The sequence below is a fragment of the Rhinolophus sinicus genome, linkage group LG05, assembly GCF_036562045.2.
Source record: "Rhinolophus sinicus isolate RSC01 linkage group LG05, ASM3656204v1, whole genome shotgun sequence".
Classification (NCBI taxonomy): domain Eukaryota; kingdom Metazoa; phylum Chordata; class Mammalia; order Chiroptera; family Rhinolophidae; genus Rhinolophus; species Rhinolophus sinicus.
In genome coordinates this window covers 85,002,733-85,019,650 of record NC_133755.1, presented here as the reverse complement: position 1 = coordinate 85,019,650, position 16,918 = coordinate 85,002,733, and the positions used below count along the sequence as shown (strand labels likewise).

At 44.3% G+C, this 16,918-nt stretch overlaps 1 protein-coding gene across 1 annotated transcript in view; it reads right to left on the bottom strand.

The window, feature by feature from the left end:
- The window catches only part of LRFN2 (leucine rich repeat and fibronectin type III domain containing 2), a 187,008-nt gene that overhangs the window by 3,891 nt on the left and 166,199 nt on the right, over positions 1-16,918 (bottom strand). The gene's annotated exons all lie outside the window — the stretch shown is intronic.

Genomic DNA, 16,918 nt, shown 5'->3' with positions numbered 1-16,918 from the left:
GTCTCTAGCCTGTGAGGCCATCACTGGGCTATGGGGCCCACTTCCTCCCGCCTCAGGGTCATGTGGCTACCACACCTGTAGTAGTGCCAATAGGAAGAGCAAACGCTTAGCAAGTGGCAGCTGTGTGCCAGGCTCTGTGTTAGGTGCCTTACGTCTATCACCTCACTTGGTCCTACCACATCTTTCAGAGGCAGCCACTAGTATGACCGTCCTTCTGCAGCTAGTTAAACAGACTGCAGAGGTATGATGCAAACGTACCTGGCAGAGCTGGCATTCATACCCAGGCAGCCCCGCTCCTGTCCACTCTGAAGCACTGCTCTTGCCCCCTTGCCGAGGCATGAGCAGCGTAAGAGCAGGTCCGTTGGAGGATGGAGTGGGCCGGCTTGTTTATTGAACACCTGGTATGTGACAAGGGTTTTCACATTCCATATTGCATTTAATGTTCACAAGAATCCTAGGACACAGGAGGTGGGCCATGGGCCCAGAAATTACCTCAATGTTTAAGCCGTCTTCTACTGGGAACCAGGCCCTACTGCTATACTGCTACTACTACTACTACTACTGATGATAATAATAATAATGATGATGATGATGAAGAGCAGCTAAAATTGAGGGCTTACTCTGTGCCAGGCACTGTTCCAAGGTATTTAAGAGAATTCATACTCATTAACCCTCCAACAATTGCTGGGGAGGTGGTTACTATTATTGTCGTCTCCATTTTACAGATCAGAACCTGAGGCACAGAAAGGTTAAGCTGCCTGTGCAAGGGCAGCCAGCTGGAAGTGGCAGAGCTGGCATCCAAACCAGGCAGTTTGGCCCCAGAGGCTCCCCTCATGACCACTGGGCCGCACTGGCATTGCCCTGCTTTTCTGCCCTCCGCAGGCAACTTCCTGCAGGACCTTGCGTGGCCTCTTTCTCTGCCCCCTGCTTCTCCAGTCAGGGAAGAACACGATGCGATGAAGCCACAGTTAGGCTGTGCTGCAAACACGGGTGTAATAGGGGAAACCTCGCACAGAGCTGGCCTGTCCGAGGAAAGAAGCTCCTGGCTCTTCTGCTGTGTGTGTGTGTGTGTGTGTGTGTGTGTGGTGTGTGTGGTGTGTGTGTGTGGTGTGTGTGGGGTGTGTGTGTGTGGTGTGTGTGTGTGTGGTGTGTGTGGTGTGTGTGTGGTGTGTGTGTGTGTGTGGTGTGTATTTGATGTGTGTGTGTGGTGTGTGGTGTGTGTGATGTGTGTGTGTGGTGTGTGTGGTGTGTGTGTGGTGTGTGGTGTGTGTGTGTGTGTGTGGTGTGTGTGGTGTGTGGTGTGTGTGGTGTGTGTGTGTGGTGTGTGTGTGGTGTGTGTGGTGTGTGGTGTGTGTGTGGTGTGTGTGTGTGTGGTGTGTGTGTGTGTGGTGTGTGTGTGTGTGTGTGTGGTGTGTGTGTGTGGTGTGTGTGTGGTGTGTGTGTGTGTGTGTGTGTGTGGTGTGTGTGTGGTGTGTGTGTGTGTGTGGTGTGTGTGGTGTGTGTGTGTGTGGTGTGTGTGGTGTGTGTGGTGTGTGTGGTGTGTGTGAGTGTGTGTGTGTGTGTGTGTGGTGTGTGTGTGTGTGTGTGTGTGGTGTGTGTGGTGTGTGCATGTGTCTGTGTGTGTGTGACACGGATCCAGTGGGATTCAGAGCCCACACTGTCAGTCACAAGCAAGACCACTTGCTGCTCCAGGCAGGAGAAAGGACAACCTGCATGAGAACGTCATGTGTAGTGGGCACTATTCAAACTCTACGGACAGAACCAAGCTCATCTCCCACCCACGTGGCCTTGTGTGGCCCCTCATACTCTCCAGCATGACCAGCCATCAGGTTTAGGGAGCCTGGATCTCCCTTCATGCCTACCCACATCCCACCAGCACTGGCTGGTAGTGCCCCCTGGCTGTCGCCCTGCTGTCCATCTCCACACTCACACTTTTGCTTAGGCCTTGCCGTCTTTTGCCTGGATGAATGCAGCAGCCTCCAAATAAGCCTCCCTGTCTCTGGCTGTGCCCAGCAGCGGCACCTCCAGACAGGTGCATCTGAAGCATGACTCCGGCCGTGCCCCTTGCCCACTGAAACACTCTTCAACAGCTGGCTATGAACGACAAGGCACAGCCCGAGCTCCTGAGCTGAGTTCCCAGACCAGGCTTCCCATCACATTCTTGTCCTTCCACCCACACACCCTCTAACTTTGAGCACATTCTTAGGAAAGCACTTAGGAATCAGTCAGGCTCTTCAGGATCAGAAGGCACACTCACAGAGGGATAATTAGAGACTTTACTTACACAAGAACTCATTTCAAAGGAGTGGATAGGGGAATGGAGGACCACAGAAGAATGTGCAATAACCCAGGCATAGTAGCAACCGAGCTGTTCCCCTCTCTAGGCCTGAGCACACAAGGGAGGTCACCAGACCTCGGGAGGATAGAGAATCGTGCCGGTCTGCACTACTCAGAAGAGAGCCCACAGCTGGGTGCTGGTCCATGAGTTGTTTGTTCCTCATCCATGATCAGATGGTACAGAAATTGAGAGAAAGCATTAAGAAAGTTTTATAGCAATTTGGCATTGGTTGTGACATCCAAGTGCATGACCGTTTTTTCTGATAACTTATTTCTGTTATATCCTTACAAAAGCATTAGTCTGCAACACATTGGAGGGAAACAGCTCTAGTCCTTCACTATGAATGGCTTGAGAAGCACTGACCTGGAGCAGAGTTTCTCAGCTTTAGCACAATTAATACATTGCTGGATAATTCCTTGTTTTGAGGCGGCTGTCCTGTGTAGTGTAGAATGTTTAGCGCCCTCCCTGGCCCCGACCTGTTTGATGCCAGTAGCATCTCCAGTTGTCGCTACAAAAGATGTCTCCAGAAATTGCCAGATATTCTCTGGGTGCAAAATCACCCCCCATTGAGACACATTAGTCTAGAAAATTTGGATGTGGGACAGAGGCAGCCAGAGGCAACCTTACAGCATGGGAACCAGACAAGTAAATACCTTGATCATATTCTCTTTTCTCCTCCCACTCTTCTGCTACTGCTCCCCATGGCTGAATCCAACCAAAAGCCAGAGTTCATGGGTGCATGCTGGTCAGCCTTCCAGGGCACACAGCAGGGTGCAGGGGAGAGAGGGTCTGGAGAGGCAAAAGACAATATCTGGCACAACCATCAGTCACAGCCCTTTTGGTGAAATTATGACAGATTTCCTTCCATCACATAAAGTAGTGATATCTTTGCTAGCAGAAAACTTGAATTACTATTTTAAGTTTAGTTGCTCCAATGTGTTCAATTTAATTAAAACACAATATAAAACTGCAACCCAAGCTCTTACCCAGGAAAAACAACACAAGCATAAAAGGCTGCTTCTGAGTTGTTTTTCTTTTTTCCTATTAATATTCATCTGGCATTTTTTCATTAGTTTAACACTAGCAAACACATTGACAGATGATATCTACAGCTGATACCAGAGGTTTTAAGAAGAAATTACAGGAGCATACTAGTTATTATACTATTTGCTCTCAGATCTGTCTTCCCTTTCACCTGCCCACTCTGCCTGATTAGGAACTACATTTCCCAGGTTCCCTTTCCTATTCCCAGACTCCTGTGCCCCCGGGCTTCCAAGTAGAGTTGGCCAATAGAAGCATTGGAGCAAGAATGGAGGGTGGGAGAAAGGGAGAAGCCAGTATTTCTTCCTCTTTCTCTGCTTCAAGTGGTGTCTCTACAGCTCCTGAGCCTTCTCTGTGATCCCAGTTTCCAGGGTTCTAGCTCCTGCCAGATAGATTTCGATCTTAGGCTCTGGTCATCCCATCTCTTCCATGTTCCTCCATCCTTGGACATGGGTGGCTGGGTGGTAGAGGCTTCTGACTAGCTAATCTCCATTATGCCTCACTGTCTATCTGATTGACCCCTCAGTAATTCCATCACCCATATAATCCAATCCCTATACTGAATTCCCTCTTAGATTGAGAGTGTTCTTTTTTTTTCCCTGACTGCATCCTGAGTGACACAAGGAGATAATCTTTACATGACAAGAATATTCTACCTATTAACTTATCATTTTTTCTTGCACTTTGGGAAAAGACTATCATTACTGCCTGTCAGCAGCACATCTTGGCCTTATCTAGTGGACCTCCAGCCTTAGGAAGCGTTTTGACATTCTCTCTGAATCACTCATCATTCCCCAAATTAACCACCTTGAAGCCTTTGCATGTAGCAGCCCCTTTTCCCGGAAACCGCTTATCTCTTTCTGCACCTGGTGACCTCATCCTTCAAGGCCTGACTTAAATGTCATCTCTAACCCCACCCAGAGCTGTTCCGGCTCTCTTTTCCCACAGCCTTCCATACATTGCTCCGTTGGAGCCCTTCCGTGTTTATGCCTGTGTTTCCCATGAGGCCACAGGCTATGTCTTATTCATCTTTGGATCTCCCCTGCCATTCATGATATCTGGCCTAGAGTCACTGCTGAGTGCATATTTACCCTGTGGTTGAGCAGTGAATGAAAGAGTTCTTTGTTAAATGTTAAGGCCTATACAAATGTAAGAGAGTCTTATTTAAATTTGATGGATGGCTAATGGTGACTCTCAGACACTGACTGGTGTGAGATTTCTTCAGAGAAGCATTTTTCTTTTTATTTATTTATTTTTTTGGAATTGTGGTGGATATTTTTATTTTATGTGTGTGTTTTTTTTCAGTTACAGTTGATATTCAGTATTGTTTTATATTAGTTTCAGGTGTACAGCATAGTGGCTAGACATTCATATAATTTATGCAGTGATCCCCCTAATTAGTCTGGTACCCACCTGGCACTATACATAGGTGTTACAACGTTAATGGCTATATTCTCTATGCTGTACTTTACATCCCCACGACTATTTTGTAACTACCAATTTGTTCTTCTTAATCCCTTTACCTTTTTCACCCATCCCCCAACCCCCTTCCCCTCTGGCTGCCATTAGTTTGTTCTCTGTATCTATGAGTCTGTTTCTGTTTTGTTTGTTCATTTATTTTCTTTTTTAGATTCTACATATAACTGAGATCATATGGTATTTGTCTTTCTCAGTCTGACTTATTTCCCTTAACATAATACCCTCTGGGTGGGTTTATCCATGTTGTCAGAAATGGGAAGATTTCATTCTTTTTTATTGTTTAATATTCCATTGTATATATGGACCACATCTTCTTTACCTAATTGTCTATTGATGGGCATTTCTGTTGCTTCTATATCTTGGCTATTGTAAATAGTGCTGCAGTGAATACAAGGGAGCATATACCGTGTTTCCCTGAAAATAAGACCGGGTCTTATACTGTATCTCCCCGAAAATAAGACTGCGACTTATATTAATTTTTCCTCCAAAAGACGCACTAGGGCATGTTTTCAGGGCATGTCTTATTTTTTCATGTACAACAATTTACATTTATTCAAATACAGTCATGTCATCTTCTAGAACATCGTCATAACGTACTAAATGCGTCCGTCTGGCTGATGATCTTAACTGGGGCTTATTTTCGGGGTAGTTCTTATTTTCGGGGAAACACGTTATCTTTTCAAATTAGCATTTTGGATATTTTTGGATAAATACCCAGAAGTAGAAGTGCTAGGTCACAGAGACATTTTTCCATATCCTTGAGGCTCACCACATGGATTCCTGACAAGCTTTATGGATGTGCATGCAGATAAGTGTTTGGGGTGTGCGAACGCAGGAGTGTAAGTGCATGTGTGTGACACAATGTGTGTGGAGCAGTGTGTCTAAGTATCATCCGACAACTGAGTGTGTGGGTATTTGTGAGCATGTGTGTGTGGGAGAGGGAGACAGAGAGTTTAGGACTTCACATATATATGATCCGGAAAAGGTTCTGGTCTCAGGAAAAGTTAGTCACTGCTCTGCCCCTCTTTCACCCAACCCCCAGAGGCTTCCACATGTCCCCTGACACTTGTGAGGTGACTCCCCAAGTTACCTCTCCCAGAGACACTTGCAAGCCAAGCCTGTTCCTTTTGAATTGCTACCATTGAAGGCATTTGGGGCATCTAGGAATGGGAATGGCAGAGAATCTAAAAGTCACCTGGGCCCCTGGGGAAAGCCTGAGAGCTGAGGACCTCAACTCACTTCCTTCCCTGGGCTCACTCCAGACTACATTCCCCAGGCTCCTTTGCAGTTAGGGGTGTCCAAGTGGTAGGTGCTGGCAAATGGAACGTGGTGACAGCAGGGCGTACCACCTCTGGGTCAGGCCTTAGAGGGAGTGTCTGTCACACTCTCTCCTTCCCTTCTGCACGTTGGACCCTGCGTGGGGTGACTCTTCTTGACTGTGCAGATGACAAGGCCTAAGGGGTACTGGAAACTGGGTCCCCGAGTCTCCAAGTGAAGAAGGCATCCTGACTAACCTGGGGATGCAACCCTGACTCTTAGGAGGACAAGACATCAAATTCTATTGTGTTTGAGCCTTTATGCATCTGCAGCCATTTGCAACAGTAATTAGCCTCTTCTGACTAATACAGCCCCCTGCAGATAAGATGAAGTGAACCTGAGGAGTTTGTTATGTGTAAGTGCGTGACAGAGATAAGAGTGGATGAAGGGAGTGTGCATTTGTGTTAAGAGGAAGAAATCGGTGCTGGCGTCTAAACAAGAAATGCAATTCTTACTTCCCTGCAGTGGTCAACAAATGCCACCTCTTTAATCTCCAGTCTCCATCCCTGTTGGCTCCCCCAGCATCACCGCATTTTAGAGGCTCTCCTTTCCTTGCCCCCCATCAGTGATGCACCACAGCTGCCTGCTGAGCCCCAGCAGTAATTTGGAGAAGCCATGTCAAGCTTCTCTATTCCACTTCCCTGGCTCTGCACGCTCATTACTGGCTCTTCACAGAATCACCGGCCTGCCAACCTCTCCCGCCAGCTGCACGATCTCAGGGCACAAGAAAGGGCCTCATTAAACCGAGGTATACGGCCCTGGCTCCCCAGCCTCTCCCTTTTCCTGCAATCCCCAGTGGGGCCTGTTTGTTTCCCTACACAAACGGCAAGGAGTAGTAGAGACGACGCCGGTTCTATTTTGCATATAATTTATTGAGTACTTAACCATGTACTGAGCACTTGACAGGTGCTTTGCTTCTGCACACTGACTCTATGAAGTAGGAGTAATTATTCCCCACATTACAGATGAAGAAACTGAGGCTCAGGCAGATGAGTCAAGTTCACACACCTGGAAAATGGCTGAGCCAGTGTTGTAAGCCAGTCCTGCCAAGCCACTGAGCATGGTCTTCCCTATCCTGTGGCACCTTGAACTGAATTGAGCAGAATCAGCTTTTAGCAGGAAGCAAGTCTCAGAGTTAGGCTGTTTGATAGCAATTCAAAATATTTATATTACTACAATGACACCTAACATATATTGAACACTTACTCTATGTCAAACACTGTTTTGCGTAATCTACATGTATTAATGAACGAATCCTCATAGCAATTCTATGAGGGAAGTACTATCATTAGCTCCATTTTACAGATGACAATATTGAGGCTCAGAGAGGTTAAGTGACTTGCCCAAGGTCTCGCAGACAGAACATTTGTGTCAAGCAAAGATTTGAACCCAGCACTCTCATATTACCTCAATCAGCGCTCATGATGACCCTGGAAAGTAACCTTTCTTAATTATGCTCCCCACTTTAGAGACAGTGATTAACTGACTTTCCCTGAGGTCACATGGCTAACTGGGGTAGAGATAGGTTTCCAGTGAGTGATGAGGGTTGTCTTGCTACTTCTGAATGCTCATGGGAGGGCTGAAGGAAGTGAGGGAGCCACGTGGATATGGGACCCTCTGGGTGCCCTGAGGCACTTTGTCTGATTGGCAATTGTTTCACCTTGTCACTGAGTAGAGAAACCACACTCAAAATGGTTGAGATTCGGAGGCAGAGCGCCCCAACACCCATTCCCTCACTGACCTAGGTTTGTGTCTGGCACAGACGAGCTCCACTTGAGGGTTTGTTGTATAATGGAATGGATGATGCTGAACGAAAAGAAATGTGTCTCTGATGGTGCAAATCCAGGCCTCAGGGATTTGGGGCTGGCAAAACTCATGCAAGCTAGAAAGTAGGTTTGAGCAGCGCTTGGATCCTGGATGGGCTGGGAGAGAGATATTGTGGCTTCAACATCTGTAGCCGGATGTGTTTTCTGCCCCATGTGACTTCAAAAGTCTTTTTCAGAGGACACATGGTGACAGTGTTAGTTAAGCGCTGGCCCAGTGAGTGCAGAGGTTACTGGAAAGTAGGCCAAAGAGAGCCAATCCCCAGCAGGCTGCCTGTGCGCTCATCTCCCAGAGTAAAGGTTTACCTGGTGACAGGTGAGGACCTGACCTGGGGAGGCACTGCCTTTGCTCCCCGAATCAGAATATGTGGCAGATCCAGCGGCCTGGCAAGGGTTTGGAAAATCGCCAGCCCCTGTGTTTGGCTGGGACAACAGTGTCACGGAGGGAGTTTTGCTGTGCTTCATGGCGCTCCTTCATGGACGGGATAAGGCCAGGAGGTCAGAGTGTGATTGCTGGTACTGGACCACCAGGGTTCAAAGGCCAGAGCCCTCACTCACTGGCTCTATGAACTTGGACAAGCCACTTGACCTCTCTGTAAAGGGGGCAGAAGATAGGCCTCCCTCACAGGATTGCTAGGAGGATGACATGAGTCAGGGCCTTTAATTTGAACCATGCCTGGTCCATGGTGAGTGCTCAGTGTTTCTTAGTGATTGCAACTGAGGGAATCACGTGGTCCCAATAGGGACAGAGAGATGAATCCATCAGGCCTGAGGTTAAATTAGATACTGGCTAGCGATGCATGTACACAGGTGCTCAGCCCAGCTCAGAGGCCAGCCGTTTGAGGTCTGGCAGTCTGTCTCAGCACAGGCTGCTGTCCCCAGCCTCCCCTCCAGCCCAGGTGCTGCTCTGACTGACTCACCAAGATGTCTGCTGGCTCTTTCTAGTTCTCCCTCTGCCATGTCCATTCACAGACCACAGGAACACCAGGTTGAGAGGGCCCATCAGTCCCTTTATAACAGGTTCCTCTGGCTGTCAGCACTCCACTCACACACTTTCAGGGACATGCCAGGCAGCCCATCCCAGCTTCGTGCAAGTCCAACCCCTAGTGGCTCAGAATCCCTGCTCACATTGGGCTGTGTTGACAGCTGCTGTTTCCTCTATCCAGCCCCAATGCAACCCCATGGGGACATCCAGAACAAGTTTTTTTTTTCCTTTAACACATGTCGGTGCTTCCCAAATTGTGCAGCAGCTCTCTCGTCCCACCTTGACGTTTTGCTTCTTCAGAATTAACATTTGCCTTCCTCCCGATCATTTCCTTGGGACACAGTTCCCGCTTGCATCCTGGCTGCTCCCCTCAGATCACATGCCAATTTGTCATCTTCTCTGGAGAGGGCTGAGCATAGAGAACAGAGTCAGACCCCACATTCCCCCAAACAGACCTCACTTCTGGTGAGGCCCCCATCCAAGACTACATTGGACTTTTTGGAAGTTGCTTCCCATCAGTGGTTCCCACAGAGCAAGCTGTCAATGGACAAACCTGTGATGTCCCTAGGGTTTCTATTAAGCCATGTTGCACCCATTTTGTTCCCCTGAAGTGGAATTTCTACCACTGCAAGCTGAGTTACTCAAGTGAGCCTACATCCCTCTCTCTACATATATACAGAGGGTGCCAAAAAAATACGTACACATTTTAAGAAAGGAAAACTGTATTCAAATTGTAATAGTCGATATATACCAATAGCAATAGATGAATGCAAGTCACGTTTGACGTCTGCAATTACAAGAGGTGCTCAGAGTGGTTACCATCAGTGTCCAGACACTTCTGATTATGGTGAACTACTGTTTGAGCAACATTAACAAAAGTGTCCACTTGTATACATTTTTTGGTACCCCATGTATGTGTATCCAAATTTCTACAGATATGAAACTTTCCTCTGTATTCAATTGTCCTTAGTTCCCAGCCCCCAAGAACTGGGTCAGCATGTCTCAGAGAAAAAGATGTGGGCGCTGCAATCAGGCAGAAATCTCTCATTGAAGGCTGGTTCTGCCCCTCAGTATGTGATTCTGGGTCATTTTTCCTCTCTCTGAACCTCAACTTGCTCATGTGTGAAATGGGGATAGCAGTACCAACCTTCTGTGTGCAATAGGGATAAATATGACTGCCCCTTCCGTTCCTTTCCCAGGGCCATTGGGTACCCCAGTGATGATGGTAATGATGATGATAGTTGAGGAGCTTAGAAAAGCTTACTAATAACAGGTCACCACTTACAGAAGAAAACATAGGTGTAAGACAAATTATACCTCGTCATACACACAGGAATGTGCAGAAGTAAGATCCTACACCAGCTGCATCCAGAATATACTAGAACAATCGCAAACCCCAAGTCAATACCACCCACTGACGAACCAGATCAGATAGTTCTCCCCAATTGGCAGATCCATAATTTTATGAGTGCACCAGCCAGGTGCAAAGTCACCTGCAGCACTAACCTCCTTAAAAATGCTATCACAGAGGTAGTTCTGGTCAAAATGGTGGAGTAGGTAAATGCTGTGCTTGCCTCCTCCCATGACCACTTCAAAATTACACTCAATTATAGGACAATCAAACTGGAGAATCATCTGAAGACTAGCTGAACTGAAGTCCTACAATTAAAGATATAAAGAAGCCACGTTGGGACTGGTTGGGGGGGGGGGTAGAGATGAGAAATGGTCTGGCCTCACACCTGTCTGTGGCAGTTGAGAATGTGAAGGGATATCAGCTGCTGAGGTCCCCCCAGAGGAGCCAGGGATCATAGCCCCACGCTGTGCTTCCCATTAGAGCACCAGTGCCAGGAACAAGAGCCTCTACAACATCTGGCTGTGAAAATCAGCAAGGATTCCATCACTCTGGATAAGATGGAAGACTGCTGAAAATAAAGATATCCTCTTAAAGGGCCTCCTAAAGGGCAAACACACAGATTCACTCACTTGCTGGCACTTTTACACTTGACTCCAGTGGAGGGACAGTGGCTTGGGGAAAGGAGTACAGAAAGATATGGTGAGAAACTGAGTTGTGTGGTTTCAGGGCAAGGGCTAGAGAAACACCTGCCATTTTCCCTGTGTTAAGACCTCCTCCCACACAGCCAAATCTTAATCTACATTAGCCTGGTAAACTCCACTCTCCCCACCCTGATAACTCCCTGAGATGCCGCCCCAGCCACTCATGTACTGCCAGAGGCTCTTTTGGCAGCAGGCAGTCAGCCTTGGCCCACTCTGCAGTCTTTGGTAAAAAACTGTCAAAGGTCTGCATGCCCCAGGTAAGCAGTGGATGACCTCGATGCACACTGTGACTTTCGTTGAGTGTCCCCAGGCTCAGCACTGGCAACAAATCGGAATCTGCAAAATTAACAAATTAACCTTGTGAACACCCTCTCCCCACCCTGGTGACTCCATTAGACCCTGCTACACCCACTTCCTGTAATGCTCATATCTCTTTCAGTGCCTGAGCCGTATGGGAGGCAACAGGTGGAGGCAGGCTGCAGGGTGCCCTGTGCCTTTGTTAAGCTGCTCCAGGTCCAGTATTGGTGGCTGGGGCTTTGGTCTGCAGCGTGACTTCTCTCACACACCTTTAAGTCCAGCACAGGCAGTTACCAACTGCAGATTTATTTGTAGGTCCTACCAGGTAGTCCTGAGGTGGTTACAGGCAGCAGCTGACCTTGGCCTGCACTGGATTCCATCCCAAGAGGCCCCAGAACCAACACACCCAGTGGCTGGCTTCAGACCACAACAGAACACCACCTGATTAGCCCCACAAGCAGAACACCCAAAGGGTGGTCATGGAAGGCACCAGAACCTGCTCTGTGAGGTGAACCCCCACACAGCAGTTCATACGCTGTGGTCATGGCCAATCCTCACAGCCAGTCAGACAGGGTCAATCCCACCCACTGATGTGCCAACAGCATCAAGGCTCATCTATAACAGGAGGGCACATACAACCCACACAGGGAACACTCCTGGAACATCCAGCTCACATGATCAGGGAGACTGTGCCACTGGGTCTCACAGAACTCCTACTACATAAGGCCACCCTGCCAAGACTGGGAGATGTAGCATGTCTATCTAATATGTAGAAACAAAGACAATAGAGGCAGCCAAAGTGAAGAGATTAAGAAACATGTCCCAAATGAAAGAACGGGAGAGAACTCCAGAAGAAGAACTAAACGAAATGGAGGCAAGCAATCAACCAGATACAGAGTTCAAAACACTGGTTAAAAGGATGCTCAAGTCACTTAGAGAGAAATTCAACAAAGAAATAGGAAGCATTAACAAAGGACATAGAAACCATAAAAAGGAACAAGTCAGAAATGAAGACTACACTTACTTAAATGAAGAATAGCCTAGAAGGAATCACCAGCAGACTAGATGAAGCAGAGGATCAAATCAGCAATTTGGAAGACAAGCTAGCAGAAAACACCCAATCAGAACAGGAGAAAAAAGAAAGAATTTTAAAAAATGAGCATCGTTTAAAGGACCTCTGGGACAACATCAAGCATGACAACATTCACATCATAGGTACTAGAAGGAGAAGAGAAAGAAAGGGATTGAGAACCTATTTGAAGAAGAAATGACTGAAAACTCCCCTAACTTGGTGAAGGAAATAGACCTCCAAGTCCAGGAAGTGCAGAGAGTCCCAAACAAGATGAACCCATACAGGCCCACACCAAGACACATCATAATTAAAGTGGCAAAGGTTAAAGACATAAAGAGAATCTTAAAAACAGCAAGAGAAAGCCAGTCAGTTACCTATAAGACTGCCCCCTGTATCTCAATAGAAGCTTTGTAGGCCAGAAGGGACTGGTACAAAATATTCAAAGTGATGAAAAGCAAGGACCTACAACCAAGACTACTCTACCCAGCAAGGCTATCATTTAAAATTGAAAGGGAGATAAAGAGCTTCCCAGTCATGAAAAAGTTAAAGGAGTTCATCACCACCAAAGCAGTATTACAAGAAATGTTAAAGGGACTTCTTTGAGAAGAAGAAGGGGAGAAAAAAAGAGAACAGAAATATGAATAATAAAATGGCACTAGCTATGCATCTATCAATAATCACTTTAGATATGAATGGATTAAATGCTCCAATCAAGACACAGGGTGGCTGAATGGATAAGAAGACAAGACCCATACATATGCTATCTACAACAGACACACTTCAGATCAAAAGATACACAGACTGAAAGTAAAGGGATGGAAAAAGATATTTCATGTGAATGGAAACAAAAAAAAAAAAGCTGGGATAGCAATACTTCCATCAGACAAAATAGATATTAAAACAATCATAGTAGGGAAATTTAACACCCAATTGACACCAATAGACAGATTTTCAAAACAGAAAATCAACAAGGAAACAATAGCCTTAAATGTCACATTAGATCAGATGGATTTAATTGATATTTTTAGAGCATTTCACCCCAAAGCAGCAGAATATACATTCTTTTCAAGTGCACATGAAACATTTTACAAGATAGACCACATGTTAGGCCATAAAACAAGTGTCAATAAATTCAAGAAGATTGAAATCATATGAAGTGTCTTTTATGACCACAATGGTATGAAACCAGAAATCAATTACAAGAAAAAAATTGAAAACTACACAAACACATGGATGCTAAGTAACGTGTTACTACATGATGAAGGGGTCAACAATGAGATCAAGGAAGAAATCAAAAGATACCCTGAGACAAATGAAAATGAAAGCACAATGACCCAAAATCTGTGGGACACAGCAAAAGCAGTTGTAAGAGGGAAATTCATGGCAATACAGGTCTACCTCAAGAAACAAGAAGAATCTCAAATAAACTAATGCTAAACCTACAGGAACGAGATTTAAAAAATCAAAGGCAAACAAAGCCCAAAGTGGGTAGAAGGAAGGAAATAATAATGACAAGAGTGGAAATAAGCAAAATAAAGTAAAAAATACAATACATACAAAAGATCAATTAAATAAAATGAGAAATGAAAGAGAGATAACTGGCCACAAAAATACCAAAGATTGTGAGAAAACATCACGAGCAATTGTACACCAATAAATTGGACAATCTGGAAGAAATGGATAAATTCCTAGAAACATAAAATCTTTCAAGACTGAATCAAGAAGAAACAGAAAATTTGAACCAACTGATTGCTACTAATGAAATCAAATAGTAATCATAAAACTCCCAACAAGCAAAAATCCTGCGCCAGATGGCTTCACAAGTAAATTTTACCAAACATTCATTGAATTAACACTTATCCTTCTCAAACAATTTCAAACAATTCAAAAGGAGGGAAGGCTCCCACGCTCATCTTATGAGTCCACCATTACCCTGATTCCAAAACCAGACAAAGACATTGCAAAAAAGAAAAGTACAGGCCAATACCCCTGATGAACATATGACATTGGACAATTAAGTTCATTAACTCATCCTAAAAATATGCTACATATCTCATTGTTGAATATCACTACGGTCACCTTCGAATTACTCCCCTGTGGGAAGTTATGAACCTAGCCCACCCTTCAAAGCAATTTTGGAACTCTTTTTCTGGAATGGCTATCAGAGCTGTCATCATATTACCCTTGATGTCCTGAATGTCATCAAAATGTCTTCCTTTCAATATTTCCTTTATCTTTGGGTAAAGAAAGAAGTTATTGGGGGCCAGATCAGGTCAGTAGGGAGGGTGTTCCAATATAGTTATTTATTTACTGGCTAAAACCTCTCTCACAGACAGTGCCGTGTGAGCTGGTGCATTGTCGTGATGCAAGAGCCATGAATTGTTGGCAAAAAGTTCAGGTCGTCTAACGTTTTCATGCTGCCTTTTCAGCACTTCTAAATAGTAATCTTGGTTAACTGTTTGTCCAGTTTGTACAAATCCATAAGGAGTAATCCCTCTGATATCAAGAAAGGCTAGCAACATTGTTGCAACAAGTTCTCGAACTTAATTGTCAGGCCTCGTAGATGCAATAATCCTCAAGAAAATATTAGCAAATCCAATTCAGTAATAGAGTATAAACATCATACACCATGATCAAGTGGGATTTGTTCTTGAGATGTGAGGTTGTTTCAATATCTGCAAATCAATTAACATGATACATCATATAAACAAAATGAGAGATAAAAAGAATATGATCATATCAATCAATACAGAAAGAGCATTTGACAAAATCCAGCATCCATTTATGATAAAAGCTCTCAGCAAAATGGGAATAGAGGGAACATGACTGAACATAATAAAGGCCATATACAACAAACACGGAGCTAACATCATACTCAACAAGGAAAAGCTAAAAGCATTCTCCTGAAGATCAGGAACAACACAAGGATGCCCACTTTCACCACTTTTATTCAATATAGTGCTGAAGTGCTAGCCACAGCTGTCAGACAAGAAAGAGAAATAAAAGGCATCCAAATTGGGAAAAAGAGGTAACACTGTCATTATGTTCAGATGGCATGATACTATATAGAGAGAACCCTAAAGAGTCCACAAAAAAACTATTAGAACTGATAAATGAACTCAGTAACGTAGCAGGATACAAAATAATAATCAGAAATTGGTTGCATTTTTATACACCCAATAACAAACTATCAGAAAGAGAAATTAAGAAAACAATCCCATTTATAATTGCATCAAAAAAAAAAAAAAATACCTAGGAATAAATTTAACCAAAGAAGTAGAAGACCTGTATGGGGATAATTATAAGACATTGAAGAAACAAATTGAAGAAGATACAAATAAATGGAAACATACACCGTGCTCATGGATAGGAAGAATTAACATCATTAAAATGTCCATTATGAAACCACGAAAGATCTTGGATAGCCACATCAATCTTGAGAAAAAAAAAAAACAAAGCTGGAGGTATCACACTACCTGGTATCAAACTATACTACAAGGGTATAGTAATCAAAACATCATAGTAGTGGCAAAAAAACAGACACACAGATCAATGGAACAGACTAGAGAGCCCAGAAATAAACCCATGTCTATATGGTCAATTAACTATGACAAAGGAGGCAAAAATATACAATGGGGTAAAGAGAGTCTATTCAGTAAACGGTGTTGGGAAAACCGGACAGATACAGGCAAAAAAAAAAAAAAAAAAATGAAACTAGACCACCTTTTTATACCATATACAAGAATAAACTCAAAACAGATTGAAGACTTAAATGTAAGATCTGAAACCATAAAATTCCTAGAGGAAAACAGGAAGCAAAATCTGACATTGCTCTTAATATTTTTTTTTTTTTTTCCTGATGTATCACCTTGGGAAAGAGAAACAAAAGAGAAAGTAAACAAATGAGACTGCATCCACTAAAAAGTTTTTGCACAGCAAAGGAAACCATCAACAAATGAAAAGACGAACTACTGAATGGGAGACGATATTTGCCAATGATATATCTTATAAGGGGTTAATATCCAAAATTTATAAAGAACTCATACAACTCAACACCAACCAACAAACAAATAAACAATCCAATTAAAAAATGAGCAGAGGACTTAAATACACATTTCTCCAAAGAGGACAAACAAGTGGCCAATAACCATACGAAAAGATGTTCAACGTCATTAGTCATCAGAGAAATGCAAATAAAAAACACAATGAGATATGACCTCACTCCTGTCAGAATGGCTATCATCAATAAGTCAAAAACAACAAGTGTTGGCGAGGATGTAGAGAAAAAGGAACCCTCGTGCACTGTTGGTGGGATTGCAAATTGGTGCAGCCACTATGGAAAACAGTATAGAGGTTCCTCAAACAATTAAAATAGAACTACCTTATGACCTAGCAATTTCACTTCTGGGTATTTATACGAAGAAATCCAAAACAGTAATTTATAAAGATATATGCATCCCTATGTTCATTGCAGTGTTATTTACAATAGCCAAGGTATACAAGCAACCTAA